Below are 14,537 nucleotides of genomic sequence, written 5' to 3'. Positions count from 1 at the left end.
CTCTGGCTACAGTTTTATATCTTAATGCTAAAGAAAGCTGCAGCAGCTGTGCAGGTTAAGGAACACAAGAACTACAAGCAAGAACTGAGAAATCCATTGGTGTACCTGGATCCTACTTTGAGAACCACTGAACTAGAGGAAGTGAATGCCATAACAAGGTTTCTTTTCGTGAACTTTCAATGGAAAGCATTCAGCATGCCCTAAAACTGCTGAGGATATTAAGGTTAATGTGAACTCATTATAGAACATTCATATTTGATAAGTTAGATAATTTTCCAGGTCTAAATCCTCATATTCCCCAAGTAAGCTTCCCTTCCACATTTTTCCACATTAGAATCAGTGTAAAAGAACATGAATGAAAGCTTGACAGGGAAATTCCATATCATTGTGTTTTCCATGCTGATTGCTGCTGCTGAAGCATTCCAGATGAATGCATGCTTGCCTAATTCCACATTAGTCTCTATTACCGAGGCAACAGATTATTTCTCCAAATTAAGCTACCACTTTTTCCCTCTTTCACACTCTTATAGTTGGATATGTGTGCTCTAAAACAAACAAACTTAAATAAATAAGCACATGCATCGGTTCATGCTTGGTTCTCTCTTTGAGAATCACTCCTTAAGCCATTCAAAGCATGGGGACTTTGAATAGCCAATAATGTACAGCTTTCAATGTATGACCTATAATGAAAGTCTCATATGACATGCATTTCACTGGGTGATTTAATGGTTTACAGTTCCTGTTAAAAGCATCCAGCATAACAGAAGGAATAAAATCTAAACATAAATCAGGTCATGGGGTTACCCTGTAAGGTAAGACCCCGCTTGGGGAATTGGGACTATGCACACTCATGCAAACACACACATACTTCAACTTAGACTAAGGATGGATATGCTGCAGAAAAGACACGTCTTGCCAGATATACTGCGGCCTTTACTGCTGTTGGGTTGTGTTCCACTTAACGCCCTTCACTTTTACACACACAATATATCACTCAGCTGCCTCTCACAATGCTAAGCTAGTGGGCCACTTAGCCAATCGATCACTGCGGAAGTCCCGAATGCCACCGGAGGAGGTGTAAGCAGTCAGATCAAACAGACTTTTGGATGACAATAGGGAAAAATCACACGTAACTTGTTCACTTTTAAAATCATGTGCTTACATTGTGTGTGCTGCATATTTAAACAGAAACACCTGTGCCTTATGCATACAGTGCACAACTAATAAGTTCATAAAACTATGGATTAGTATTCTTTGACATTTCCCAGAATATTTGGAATTAACAGTGAGTCTTTGAAGAGATTTGAAGAAATTATTTATTCTCATTAAGTCTGGTTAACAAATCATGTATCTGTCAGCCATTTGATTTGTTGAACTACTTTTGTAACGTATCAGCATCAGCTGTTTATTTTAATATTTGACTTTGATTGAATGTTGAATGCAGATCCAACAGAATACTCTCAAACTTTTTATATAAATCTGGAGCACAGACTCAAACTATACAAGGAAAACATCGGACAAATGCCAGCTTTCAGTAGTGTTACAGAAACATTTGGCTCAACACCAATACGTACCCTGCCCAACATAAAACCCTACAAGTCAGAATACTAGTCTATAAATATGCACATACGTATCAACACCACATTAACACTAAGCTATATCATGTGCTGTGCAGCACATTAGGTCTCTCTGCTGCCATACATAAAACAGATGAAAAAACAGATGAAAGTGATCTATGTATGACGTAACCCGTTTAATTCACACAAACCTCAACAGTGATTCACATATGTGGACTGAGCAGACGCCACAACAGTAGTGAAAGTTTGAAAGCTTGGTGGCACATCCAGAGGGGCAGCAGCTGACTGAACCCCAGCAGACCTCTGAGTCATCCGGCTGAGCAAACAGATGAGGCAGGAGTTTCAATAACGCTGGGCTCTCAGCAAACACGTGGACTTTTGCAGTCCAAAATGCACACTCCTGACAAAGGATTGTGGGTACCACAATAACACTGAAGTCAGAATTCATCAACACTGAATAGCGATGAAGTTTTCTACACAGCATCTAGAGGGAAAACGAAATCAAATTCTTTTAGACCATGTTGAGGAGACAAATGTGTTCCCGTGACCTCTCCAGTGCAGAGCCTTTGTAATTGTTTGTGCATTTAGACGTGATGGTATTCAAGAAAATTGCTTTGTTTTCCAAAGATTATGCCATTGTGCAAACCAGTTTCTCTTAGGAATAAATTCTAATTCTCCACAAATGCAAAAATGTCTGTCTCCTTATTAATGAAAGCTTACCCAGGCTGCAGAAAACAAACCTTAACACCACAGGGTTAGTCACACTTTAGGCACACATCAGGAAAAACACACAACTGGATAACTGTGGTCTTATTCAGACTAGTTTGCCTTTTCTGGCATAGGATTCTGTTAGACAGACATCTTCAGTTAGACCTTCTTTTTGTAGCTCCAAGGCATGGTGGATTAGTCATAATTTAAAACATCGCACCTTCCAGCTAAAATGTAACACATGGCTGAGCACATAACACACAAAATATGCTCACACACTGTGCAAGATCTGTGACATGGGCCTTATGTAACACTATGTGGTTATGAAAGTTCTGTCAATACAATGGCTCCTCTGAGCTTATGACCATTTCTGCTGTGCTCCAGAGGATCAACATGGCAGCTTAGAGACCAAGAGTGCTGTCAGTGATGGATTGTGCGTGTGTGTATGTTTGTAGGTGTACCACTAATATTAGAGTGGTGATTGGTTCTAGCCCATGGAACTATCTCAACTAAGAAGAATATTTTCCTTGTTTAATGAAAAATAAATCCTCAAGGCTGAATAGGAAACTAAATGACTTATTGAAGCAATCACCATCAGTCCTGGAAAATCTGTTTGGAGAATGTTTTAGTGTTTAATCGGTTGGAGGTTTGAATCGGCCGAAAGGGCCTTTATGCATCAACCATCTTAGAGGTGAAGGTGATAAAGGGTAAAAACATTTCACAAAAGGTGGAGTTGTTGGACAGAATAAGATATTAAAAGAATATAACAAAATAAAGTATTGCCAGACTAGTATTAAAAATAAGTATTGCCAGACTAACAGCTCAAACCCCTTAGTCTCAGAACTTCCACAGCTCTTGCCTGACAGAAGAAATGTGAGAAAAGACGTGCTCCCCTAAGATATCTCAGAATCTCCTTGGTAGCAAATAAGCCATAAAATGTAGCAGCAAAAATCTCCGGCATCTGCTTTTCAAAAGGGCCATAAGGGAGTCTTGACTTTCTCTTAGTTACATAAACAATGGAGCTCTAAAGTCTAAATGCCTTTAACAGCAAAGCTACTGCCTGGCCACTGCTTCCTCCTTCCCTCATTGCACAAACCTGTGCAAAAGGTCATACTGACCAAGTAAAACAGAGTCCTACAATCACAGAGAGCGAACATCCCAAACAGATGCATGCACTTCCCAGGGATACACATTGGTGCCATTATTTCAAGAAAGAAAAAAAAACAAGAAAGATGTGAGTTTTCTATATCACCTCATCAACCGCAAACAAGGTTGAAAGCCTAGAGGGAAGGAAAACTGTCATGGTCTACGGTGGGTGGCTGGAGTTTCCATTAGGCTCCTGAACTGACCTGGGATCCGCCCCTGGGCAGGGCCAACTCCAGCTCCTGCACACCTGGAGCCTATTGCAGGCTATCAAGCCAGAGGGATTTAAACCACACATCGATGTTCACTCACTGCCAGTTCGTCATCAACCCATGTTGGTAACAGGTCTTGTGTTTCAAATTCTCGCTGTGATTTATCTTACTAACAAAGACTCTTTTGTACTACAGTTGCTGTACCCACCCTGGCTCACTCCACCTCCGGACTCGGGATACCTAGTGATCATTTTGGAAATCCCTCTGTGCCTCATCTGCCTGCCCTCCTGCCATCACACTCCATCTGGAGCCCCGGATCTCAGGTCAGCCTTTCCACGCCACTCAGCCTCCCCTGGATCTTCATCATCCCCCTCTCAAACACTCCAGGTCCCTAACTGCAAGTAAGAATTGCTGCTCTTATACTGGCCACTTCTGAGCTGCCTTCACTACCTGCCTAACTCCTATATCCTCTCCCCTCAGTGTGACTGTTCCCCACTCAGCTCCGTTCCACTTCTCAGGCCTCGTTCCCTCGCCCTAGCCACGTTCCCCTGGGCACGCCACACCAAGGCTCCACGTCTCGTCATTTTCTGTCTTTGCCACGTTTCCCTCTTTTTTTTTTTTTCCCCCTTGCACTTAACCGTAATAAACTGTTAAATCTACTGTCTCCGCTCTGGGTTTCTGCACCTGAGTCCTATTCAGTACCGGCCATCCGTCGCCGTGACAAAAACAGCCCAGAAAACAAATTAACGTTTGCAGGAAACACTAAATAACATTAAATATCGAAGAAAGAGAGAGGGGAAGGACAATGTCACGCTCCCTTGAACATTCCCAGCTTGAGAACAGACACCACTAGCTCTTGTTAAATTTGTTTGCATCTTTCAAGCAACTCATTGTTTTTAACAAGGCCAAACACTTTCTCAAAAGCAAAAGAATCTGCTTTGTTTTTCATTGAAAGAAAATGGGATTATGAGCGTTTCCCTCTATGGGAGCCAGCAAGCATTTTATTAGAACTGACAGGACATGTCTCTGACTGTGTCTGGGTGGGAGAGTTTGCGTGTGTGTGTGTGTGTGTGTCTGTCTGTGTGTATGTTTGTGTGTGTGTTTACACAGCTGGAAGTAGATAGCAGAACCGCTTCACCTGGCGGTGGTTCCTGGAGTGTCTGCTGTGATCCCATTAAAAAGCAGACAGGCTCTGGAACCATCTCTTCAAAACAAGAGGACTTCACTTACCAAAATATCCCTGCATTAGAGCCCAAAAAGCAAGCCAAATCCCTACAAACCCCTAGTGAATTTACTTAGGGGGGTAAATGGTTCCCTCTCTAAACTTCTGATAGCTGATTGCTCTGGCAGGGTTCAGGTGGATCTGCTGAGTGGCCTCCAGCCCAGTTTCCCCTCCATTCAAGTTTCCACTCAGACCCAGACTTGTCTCCACACCTCTTTCTCATCTCTCTTGCTCCCCTCCCTCCTGACATCCTTCTCCTCAGGCTCAGTCCAAATGCCAAAAACTTTCATGCCAGATTTAGTGCAACTTCCATATCAGTAGGTGCTTAAGCCTCTGTCTGTTCTGTTGTCTCTTCCTCTTTTCTCCGTTTCTCCTTCTCTACTTCCCATCATTACATTAAACCATGGCTGCGCCTGATATTCTCTGCTAGATGTAACTTGTCTTTGAGAAGATATCACACTGCACACAGTTAAAGTGGAGACCAAACCAAAAACAACTTCTCATTTTGATTAATCCTATTCTGCAGAATCTGACTCATTACAAGACAGAGAGGTCCAGAAGTACCAGCTGCCTGCACCTCACCTCACCTGGCCTGCCTGCACACATGCCCGTTTTCTAGGAAGGCAGAAAGGCCTTATGAACTGCTCTAATACAAAGACATGGGAACTGACAAGCCTCCAGGGCTCACTCACTTTTCTAAACAAGACCCTTTCACTATACACGCTCGCTTAGGCAAGCATGCCTGCCCTGAGTCACACTGTGTATGCATGCTTACAAACAGCCACATATCAAAACACACAAGCCATGAGTAGTAGATTAAACATCAATAATATTCTGGTTAATGTCTTGCTCTGTCTTGCAGAAAACAGGAATAAAGTTTATAGAGCATAACCATAATTAGCTTTGAGGGTGAAGTGGATAGGTGCGGTCAGTGAAGACGTCTGAGACACTGAGGCAAGCTGAAGTCCAGCAGGGCCTGCAATGTGGATCAAAGTGGCAGAAAGTGGGACAGTCTCTGTTTTATTAGCCTGCTGCAGCACGCCCTGCTCTGTTTACAGGCCTGATTCAGCTGCACTAAAACCAGACCACTGACTGCTCACTTATCATTTGTGCACCACACAGACAAGAAAAGCTTATATCCATGCATAAATATACAGTGCTAGCTCTTGAAAGCAAAACATGTGTCATAGCTAACAAAGTGAAGCCCCCTTGCATGTATGTAAGTAAATAATAAGAGCTTGAAATCACAGGTTTGAATGAAAACACTGTGTTAGTGGACAGGAGGAGATTGAAGAAATGATAACGACAGAGGTTGAATACAGAAGTATAAGCCTATATCTGCTTTATTTCATTTACCTGTGTGGTCTTGAGTCTTCAGCAAAGATCAAAACTGCAACCTGGGGAACACAAAAAGAAAATATGTTATGCAGATGTAGACATCGACTACCAATAAAATACAGTAGGTCAACCTCGGGCTATTCACAGAACTCTGCAGTGAGTTCAGCAGCTATAAAGTGCGATTAACCTCATCCATTACTGATACACATGCACAATGAGCTGAGATTTACTGTGAAGAATACTGTGAATACTGGTCTACACACAAGATGGTGGTATCATTTTTTTCCTTTTAATAAGAGTGATAAAGCTTCAGTCCTCCTGGGCTCATTTTCCTGCCCAGATCAAACTATGTCATATCTCTTATCTCAAAAAGAGTTTCATGTGCATGCGGACAAAAGGTGCAAAGTGCATAGAAAGTACTTTGCAACAAAGATTCATATGTTTTTTTCCAAGTGCAATATCAATGTGTAAATTAGGGCTGCCACAAACGATTATTTTGATAGTCGACTAGTCACCGATTATTTATGCGATTAGTCGACTAATCAGATCATCATCCACTGGACGTAAAACTACAGCTTATTGCACCAGCAGCATCTGCTCTTATATAACTATCATTAGCTTACAGCTTTAAGCTTTTAAGGTGCTAACTAAAAATAAAGACAAGATGATAGTTTATTCAATTTTAATGAAATTTGCAGATTGTTTCGGTAAAGTTTAATAAACTCCTTGCTATCTAAAATATAACAGGACACCGGAGTATATTCTCCAGCATCTCACACTTCTGATAATCAGCTGTCTGCTTGACGTTTATTCAGCTGTGTAAAAACTATAACTTTAATCTCAGCCAAACCGATTTACTCAGGAACAAATAAAATACAAAAAAAAAAAGCCAAACAACAACATTTTTAATTTATCTAAGTGACTCATATATATTTAACCTGAGTCGCGAAAGACGGCGGTGGGTTTGAAAACAATTTGCCGGGAGTCCGGTGTTCTCACGGCGCTAGTGACCTAGCCCCCGGCTAGCTATCGAGCTAGTGGGTAACAGACGTCTCCGAAAACGTCGGAGCGCTTTTGAAAATATGTGGTGTCCTGATAAACTGAGCCCATATTTGAGGTTTACACAGCTACATTCTCGCCTGAAAATATGTTAAACGTTTATTTTGTGACCCAGAAAGAATAATAAGAGTAATATTAAAACTAACTAGCTACCGCCATTGTTGGAAACTAAGCTGGGCCGCGCTATGAATTCTGGGACACAGCTGCTTCTTCTTCTTCGGGGTTTAACGGCAGCTGGCATCCTTGTACATGCTGTGCTGCCATCTTCTGTTTCAGTCCGTTATTACACTCTTAAATCCTGCTATTATTCCTGCGTCTTTTGCGATCTTACAAAGCTTCAAACGACACGTCGACTATTAAATCAGTCGTCGACGATTTTGATAGTCGACGTAATCGTGACTAGTCGACAAATCGTGGCAGCCCTAGTGTAAATTATAGAGATTCAGAAGATGTCTGGCAATAAAAGCATCAGCGGGGTAAATCTCTTTTGCCCCTTTGAGCCAATCTACTTTACAGTCAGTAGCCGTAGACACGATGTAAACAAACAAGTAAATCAGCAGCATCGACAATTTCAGACACCTCAGAGCAAGTTTTGACTCCTCCAGTGCAAGAGATTTATGGCCCGTTAGTAAAGTGATGCAGTCAAAAACAATTTTAGCTCTGATTTAGCGATTAATGGCTAACAAAATGTAGTGAACAGAAAAAAAAAAACAATGCAAAATTAAAGTAATATTTGATGCGACTGCTTTGCATCATCACTAGTTTCCCTAAGTGCACTTGCACAGTATCGTTAGCAAGTAGGTCATTCCAACCATCCTGGAGAACTTGCTACAGTTCTCCTGTGAATTCAGGCTGTCTCAGTTACTGTTTACTCTTTAATGAATGATTGTGTAATATCGATGTCGGAGATGTCCCTCTGCTCCAGGACTCTTATCTTGGATGATCCTGGGTGTGTGCTACAGACCTAAATGGACTTGAGCGGATTTTTACTATTTGGAAAACAAATGTCAGAAGTGTTATAACCTCACAGTTGTGTTTGACATTACCATGATTCTTAGTTATTAAATTGCCTGAATATATTTCCACCACTGCAATTTGGTTAATCCACTGCAATAGTAAATCTGTCTACAGGCAGACATCTGTATCCAAACACATTGCTGTTTGGTGCAGGCATGCCATGACAATCAAATTGGCTTTCCAGATCACAACGGTACATGTGTTTACCTGCACTTACATATACCCTTAAGAAAAATAAAGTAAATTAGAGCCACAAAACCTGTGAAACCCTTTTATTCCAGATTTACTATGATTCTGAACTTTAAAGCAAGCTGTTAATGAACTTCTGTGCTTGATTTTTGCTTATTCCAGACAAACTTTATACTTTTTACAATTGCATTGGGATATGTGCCACAAACACCTGCACACATTCCACTGATTTACGGCGTTGGGAAATCTGTAGTTAATAGTCAGAGCAGTCAGATGTAGAGAGGCCAAAGAACGGGCACATGCTTAACTGTATGTTTTGAGAAACACACTTTCAATACACTGATCACACGTACATTGTACAGATGCAGCAGAACATGGATGCACACACGTGCCGGACAAACCCTTTGCAATCCTGTTTTGACAGGCAACAGGACTGAGTGTTGGAGATGAGGATGTGTGTGAAAGACTGGGCTTGCTCGCTGTGGATGAAGCTTTGGAACGCACACATGGAACACGTAATTGAATGAGAAATGGTCTCTCGTTGGATCGAGACAGTTTTCTGGCACAGTAATAAAAGCATGAGGTCGGTACAGCCTTTTTGCTGCCTTCATTCTGTTTGCAGCACTTTTATTTGGTTAGCCCCCTTAAGTGCTCCGTCTCTTTCCTCCCGGTGCCAAAGCATGCACAATATCATGAACCTGTGTTGTTCAATACGTTGCAAAAAGTATAAATCAAATCTAATAAAGAATGGAAAAGACTTGTTTCCAGGAGTGAGTGAGACATCGTGATTAGCAGAATGGTTGGCTGTTGCGCTGCTGTTGCTACTCTCCCTCTCCAGTGTCACATTTCTCCTGCCAAAATGGACAAGTGTTGTGCTCCTGGTTTCAGAATTTTATCACAACCATACAGCCACACACAAGCCAGTCTTCTCTGCTTGGCTTCCCAACCCACACCCTGACACCAGTGCTGCCATTCTCACTAACATAAACCACAGGTTGCTAAGAGGAATGAGTCAGTGTCACACTGATGAGAATCCCCATGATATGTGCAGCAGTTGGATGCAAACAAAAATAAATGATAATGAGCATACCACACAAGCATGACACGGGCAAATTGATTTACAATCCATCGCCACAGAGAAATAAACCATATGTGTCAACAAGCTTTTAGCTCTACATGCAACTGGCTGCCACCATCAACAGCACATTTCTCATTTCACTGGCACTCTGGGAAGGTTTTAAAGATCTCTGAAAGGAACCAAAATAATGGCCTATATTATGGTAAAAATAAAGGACACCCTCTGTTAATTCTCATGTCTTCAGGATGTGATTAAAAAATACTGGGGGCAACCAGTGCTACCCCTCAGCCTCCTAGTAGATGCACCTATCATATAAATGTGAAAATCCTATGTAACTTCCTTCTTGAATTCTTCTCAGTCATAAAATTTTCATAAAACTTGACCTCTGACCTTTACCTTGAGGTTAAGGTCACTGAAATTCAAACTCTGAGTTTTTTAATTGATATAGTTATGGTATTAGTTTGAAAATCATAGGCGATATCTTTCTTGACTTATCAAGTTCACAAACTTGGGTATCCACGCCATCTGCCCACTCACCCCCACAGTGGGGTGACCAAAATGTCAAAATCAGCCTTTTATGGCTGAGGGGTAAGAATGATCTAGTCTTAAAATTATGTCAATTAAACCAAAGAGGATCGTTGACAAATACATGACATATTACTGAGCACCATTATATCTTTAACAAAAAGTAGTCCTATTAAAAACTAAGCACACCTCGGTCCCATTAGCTCACAGAATCACCTTTAGATTCTTTTCTTTCAGCAATTCCGTTGCAGATTTGCTGCTGTGATCATTATCCTGTTTCATGACCCAGTTTCAGCCAAGCTTTAGCTGTCAGACAGATGGCCTTACATTGGACTCTAAAATATTTTGGAGTTCATGGTTGCTTGAATATATTCCACTTGTGAATAATCTTTCTCTCTGCATGATGATGGATATCAAATTGTTTGGAAATGACCTTAAAACCTTTCCCAAACAGATGAGGAGAAGACAACTGCTTTTTTATGTTCACTGACGATGTCTTTCCTCCTCAGCATTGAGTTAACAGGCACCTGAATTGCAAAAACATGTGCTTTTAGAGGTGGTCAAATGTGCTGATGATCAGTTAATCAAGTACGCTTGATTATCAGTTTATGTTCTTGATTCCTATGGAAACAGTAAGGATTGACTTTTTCACAGACTGCTTTTGCACTGTGGCTTATTTTTTGTGAAACAAATAATAATTTTCCAATACAATCATCATTTGTGTGGGACTGACATAACATGAAGGAGAAAACTTCCCTCTAACTTACATGGCATGTAAAGTATGATCATGAAATTCCCTAGACAGTTTCAGAGGCGTCATAATGTGAGAAGATTTAAAACACACACCATGTACTAACATTTCGTTTCCGACAAACAGAAACAGCCTCGAAGGGATGAAAATGAGTGGTGAATCATGTGGCCACTACCAGAAAGTGCATCATCCACATGCTTCTGGTTCCAATTCACACCCCACAGACTCCCATTAAAACTGCCGTGGGATTTTCTGACCAGCCAAGTCATCTGTGCTTCAGTTTTGGTGAGAGAAATTCTAGTATTTTATACTAATAACATAGTTCTACATAGTTAGCAAATGTATAGTATATGTTAACCAAAGTTGCCTTTCATGGCTGATAACTTGGCTGACAACTGTTGCCTTCCAACTGGTTTGGGCAGCTCTGCCTGGTAGTGGAGCCTTCCCAGGACCATGATGAGCCACAACTCTATGCCAGACTGTCTTCACTGAGTGTGGTAATCAGCTCAGTGTGTTTAACTATTTATGCTAATAAATATGCATAATACTTCTTCTTTTCTATCTTTGAAGCTTCTTCTAAACTGGAATCCTATCTGCCTCCAATGAAAGTCTTCCCCAGGATTCCAAGCTGTTCTACACTCTCTGTGAAGGAATATGAGGAAGTTTTTGTCTGCTGTAAAACCCTCCACCAGTCCGATCTCTCCGGGGAAGCCTGCTCAGTCAATTCCCCTCCTGCCATGCAACCTCACAATAGCTCTGGTTTCTACTGACCTCTACGCTCCCAACAAAATAGCTTCTTGAACTGAGCCCAGAAAAATTCTAGTTATTTCCCCAGCCATTGGTGCTTACTTTGAGACTACTGTGGATAGGTTGAAAGGTACACTGTCAGCTGTTGGATTGTGCTTTAGCGTCCAAAACCTTACTCACCAACTTTGGCTCACGACACTCCTACTTGCTTTTATACCTCCCATCTAAATATGGTCACCTCTGGCTCCAAAGACACCAACACTGTGGTGGCCAAAACACTAATGCTGAGGCCTCAAAACAGTCCAAGGTGCTTGTTTGTTTTTGATTCACTGAAGTTTTTGCCACTAAATGCTGAGCTGGTTTCCCTTCACTCTGCTCTACTTTTAAAACCTCAGCACAATCAGTATGTTTACATGAACGTAATGCAGTCTGGTCTTCAGTGATTCATAAGAAAAAGTGATTCCGCTTCTTAGTGGAAATAGAGTTGGCACAATGTCAGACTGAAGATGAAAATTGTGGGTGCATATGAGTCAATATCAGGGTAATCACATCACGCAGAAACATTGACTAAGAAGCGCAAAGACAAGTAATATTAATGTTATGTGTACATGGACTATAATATCGTAACTGAAATACACACATGGCATCTTTTTACATCTTGTCATTCAGTTCTCTGTCAAAAGTATGTAATATGCCAACAAAAGCTGCATTAATGTTATTTCAGTCAACATAGATTCACTATCTTGGTTAATGCTAATCTTTACCAGAACGATAATGGCAGAAAATGTTTCAAGTGGGGACTGGGGTTAACAAAAAACAAGAATCAAGGTTACATAAGGTTACATTTTCTGTGATGTCATTTTCCATTACAAACACTGAGAACCACAAACACCAAGGCGCATTTCTTCGATTTGGTTGTTGGTGTAGACCAATTTTGCAGTGCTGACATGAGACCCGAACTCACGAGTGTTGAGAAGGTAATAGTAGTTCTTGGTTTCTTGGCTGCGTGCTTCTTTGTAAATTCTAATTCTGGTATTTTCAGACCCTTTTGCAATCTTTATACTCAATCACTGCCTTTCTTCTCTCATTTGTCTGTAGTTATTGCCAGGCTTTTTATAGATCAAATACTGCCTTGGATGGTCAATTGAATGTTTTCACACATCTAGTGGAGCCATGTGCTGTTTATATGGAAGGAGGTTTCCAGTCTATCTCAAATTCCAACTCTTCTGGCGTTGAATGAGTATACCACATTTCTGCATGTGGTGAAAATCTCAGTATCAAGAATCTTTTCAGATGTCTGTGCTCTCTATACGACTACAGAGCAGAAACACAAGAGTTGGTTGATAACTTTTCTAAACAATGAGAGAATTTCTGTCTCTAAGCTGCAGAATGGAGACAAATGCATTTTCACAAAAATTCATATCAACAAGTTAGCAGATCTCACATCATGTTCATTTTCTTATCAACTGTCTTTGCAGCCGCGAGTCACGTGACACGAGCCTTCTGCTACTTAGACATAGCTGCAAACAAAAGATTATTGATGTGTTTCCCAACCTTAGACCACACATGTAGAGAATTAATATTTACAGGGAAGGAAATGATGGCGGTGTTTACCAGCTTTTATGGAGAGAAGCAAATGGTTCTTGCTTAGGATCCAAAGGTAATGAGTGGTAGCTGTCTGTACTTCCAGGGCACAACTGTGACAGTTGGTTTTACTCACAGGTTTATATCAAGACAGTAAGGTGACAGATAGTGGATTTAAACTGAAAATGAAAAGCAGACCGTAGTTCACTGAGAAAGTTTTTTAATTAACTCCACATTTTTTTCTGGCACACCCAGATGCTCTTTGCTTTTAATGCTATCCATCTATTCTCTCATGTACACACAAAAGCACACAAACACTGAGTCTTTACACTCAAAGCCCAGAACAAGTGTCATCCTAGCAACAGTTTTAGGACTTTGTGTTACAAAAGTAACAACAAAAGCAGGAGTAATGCCATCAATGTTAACTCAATAAGCTAAGGTTTTACTTAAGGTATTACTGTGTGCGCATAGCCTGAAATATTACCAAGACTTCATAGCTCAGGGCATAAATATTGTCCCTTTTAGATCATTGTCACAAATACCTGTGATGCGTATCAGCCTGAAGGGGAAAAAAGCCAAGGTAACAACCACATGCTCTTTAAGTTAGCTCTAAGTCGGAAAAAAAAAATCCAACTGGATAATTCCAGTTCTGCAACTTGCTGCAATAATGACTAAACCAGTATGAATTATTGTTATTCCTGTTTCTAATTAGGTTAGACTCCAGCTTTTTATTGTTATTATTCATCAGATTCTGCAGTTCCACCTGCATTAAAAATACCATTCCAAGACCTAGTGGTGACCCGCAAATGTTTAACACTGCTTCAAGTTCAAGTATTTCTTTAAAGCATAGAAATATAATTGCAAACACATTGAAAAAAAGTTTCTGGTAGATAAGAAAACCTTTATAAAAACTACGTGTTTTGTAGAAAGACCACATTTTAGTTGTTTCACCAAGTAATTCATGTTAATCACGATAAAGAGCTTATTATTCACTCTCAGGCTAAAAGAAGTTTTTTTACAAATGTTATTTTGCCTTTGACATAGCTCATTAAACAATCTCTCTACAGACTACAATCTTGACAGAAGGTTTATGGGAAAATGAGATCAGCATCTGTCTCTGGATGATGATCATGACTGTGGATTTACGCCATGAAGTTCACATAAGGATACTAGCAACAAGTAAGTTTCTGACATGTTTTTAACTGTGTTTTTCCAACAGCATTCTTCTAGATTCAATTATTCGAGCTTCCATCATTCAACTGCAATCCAGATGATAAGTCAAAGACGTGAGTCAGAACAAATTACTAATCTAATCTACAGTTAATAAATAGCAGCTTCACTCATAGCTGGACTGGCCATCGGGCATACCGGGCATTTGCCCGGAGGG

General features: G+C 40.6%; 1 long non-coding RNA gene across 1 annotated transcript in view; it reads right to left on the bottom strand.

Moving 5' to 3' along the window:
• Positions 1-14,537, bottom strand: part of LOC146664664 (uncharacterized) — a 134,704-nt gene that overhangs the window by 74,461 nt on the left and 45,706 nt on the right. The window contains exon 3 of the long non-coding RNA XR_014912367.1: positions 6,219-6,259. This is a non-coding gene — a long non-coding RNA (uncharacterized LOC146664664). The remainder of the gene's footprint in view (positions 1-6,218; positions 6,260-14,537) is intronic.

Source organism: Rhamphochromis longiceps, linkage group LG7 (genome assembly GCF_057381845.1).
Source record: "Rhamphochromis longiceps isolate RC_006_pf linkage group LG7, R_longiceps_female_GT1.1, whole genome shotgun sequence".
NCBI lineage: Eukaryota > Metazoa > Chordata > Actinopteri > Cichliformes > Cichlidae > Rhamphochromis > Rhamphochromis longiceps.
The sequence above is the reverse complement of the archived record's forward strand: the minus strand, read 5'-3'. Positions and strand labels throughout refer to the sequence as shown.